At 32.8% G+C, this 2,500-nt stretch overlaps 1 protein-coding gene across 2 annotated transcripts in view; it reads right to left on the reverse strand.

Annotated features, from left to right (window-relative positions):
- The window catches only part of LOC106870668 (uncharacterized), a 33,057-nt gene that overhangs the window by 28,106 nt on the left and 2,451 nt on the right, over window positions 1-2,500 (reverse strand). The window lies entirely within an intron of this gene.

A 2,500-nucleotide genomic window follows, 5' to 3' on the forward strand; every position in this document is an offset into this window, starting at 1 on the left:
GCTGGAGCACCGCCTTTAGTCGAACAAATCAAGCCTAGTACAGTACTTATTCCATCGGTCTCTTTGCCGAACCGGTAAGTCACGGAGACGTAAACAGTCGTCAAGCGATGGTAGGCGACAAACACAGACACCAGCCACACAAATACATATATATACATATATATACATATATATATATATATATATATATATATATATATATATATATATATATATATATATATATATATATATATATATATATATATACGACAGGCTCCTTTCAGTTTCCGTCTACCAAATCCACTCATAAGGCTTTAGTCGAATATAGAGCATAATAGGTAATTTAATAAATGACAAGAAAACAAAAAATTTATTTTGAATTTCATCAGCATACAATTGTTTCTGGTATTAGATGCTATGCATTCACAGTTAAACGCTTATGTATCACATTATAGCTTGAAGATCTGACGAAGCTATAACGTGGTACACATGCACTCATCTATGAGTGCTTTGCATCTCATTGCAGAAACGGCTGTAAGCTAATGTACTATATATCTGTAACATATGTAATACACACAGTATGGAGGTATGATATAATAAATATGTAACATGGTATAATTATAAACACGGCAAATTTTAGCCATTTCTCCGCAGACTAAAAACAAAATGATGAACAACCTTAATCGATTTTCGAACCTTATTGGGATCTCATCAAAGGCGTCCACATCACTTTGACAATCTCCAGAGAAGCAAGCAGCCAAATTGTTTGTATACTCAACAAATGCAGCAGTTACTCTATGAAGGATTGAAGGATTCCCGAATTTGCATACCGAAAGTGTTTAACACCATATATATATATATATATATATATATATATATATATATATATATATATATATATATATATATGTATGTATGTATGTATGTATACACATATATATATATATTTATATATATATACATATATATACGCAGACACATATATGTGTATGTATGTATGTATATATATATATATATGTAGATATTCACTCAGATAATTTTAGCTATGATGCTTAAATCTTATTAATTGGAAGCGTTGCTCGTTAAGAACGGCATTAGGACATCTCAGAATTAACAGGACATTGTATAGAAAACAATGAGCAATTAGAAACCAATATAATGAACACACTGATGTATTGATTATCGAAGTAAACGGGTAGAATTAATTAAAGGGACAAAACATGCCAATCTATAATGTTAGCTCTCATAATCAATTATGTACGGCAATTGTGAATTAAGACATATATACACAAAAGCATACTCACTAGAAACCGCCATGCATTATATATGTATAGAAGCTTATATATATATATATATATATATATATATATATATATATATATATATATATATATATATATATATACAAGTATGTATTTGTATCTAATATATATATATGTATATATATGTACATACATATATACAGAGAGACCTAGATATATGTATATACATAAATGCGTGTATATATATTAACGTTCGTCTTAAGTCGAGTCATAATAAACAATATTTTTACATTAAACAGAAGGATTGCTTCTTATGGATTGTAGAGTACATATTTATATCACTTTAAGAAGTCGAGGTGTGAAAGTAAATTCGAAGTTTCGACTTGATAGACTTTCCGACGAAGGCTAGCGGCTCGAAATTCCAGGTCGAAACTCTTGCTGTCCCGCTTCTTGCAAAAATATAACAATTATTCCTATCTATCTGCCTGTCAATCTATCTAACTATTTATATTTGTCTTATTTCTTAATTGCCCACAAGGGGCTAAACACAGAGGGGATAAACAAGGACAGACAAAGGGATTAAGTCGATTACATCGACTCCAGTGAGTAATTGGTAATTAATTTATCGACCCCGAAAGGATAAAAGGCAAAGTCGACCTCGGCGGAATTTGAACTCAGAACGTAACACCAGACGAAATACCGCTAAGCATTTCGCCCGGCGTTCTAACTCATGAAATGAGTCAAAAAGGGAAAGCAAATCACTGAAAAAAGAACAAAGAAAGTCAGCCCTACCCAATTCTGTCCAGTTCTGCCCAACTCACTAGTTTGCCAGGACCCATTTCGGAGACAAGACTTGCAAATGAGTCTAAAATAAACAAGCATTAGCGCTATTGGTGATACCCTAGCATGACCACAGTCTCTGGCTAAACTAATAACAGTATAGTTGAATAATAATAATAATAATAATAATAATGTAACAGTATATATATACACATTGTATGTGTGTGTGGCAACATAAATTTAAAGATAACGATTTATTTCTTTTCCACACAAGACACAAGGCCCGAAATTTTGGGGGAGGGGGCCAGTCGATTAGATCAACCCCAGTATGCAACGGGTACTTAATTTATCGACCCTGAAAGGATGAAAGGCAAAGTAAGCCTCGGCGGAATATGAACTCAGAACGTAAAGACAGACGAAATAACGCTAAGCATTTCACCCAGCGTGCTCACGTATCTCATTTCTTTATTGCCCGC

Source organism: Octopus bimaculoides, chromosome 7, assembly GCF_046866305.1.
Source record: "Octopus bimaculoides isolate indiv1 chromosome 7, ASM4686630v1, whole genome shotgun sequence".
Lineage (NCBI taxonomy): Eukaryota > Metazoa > Mollusca > Cephalopoda > Octopoda > Octopodidae > Octopus > Octopus bimaculoides.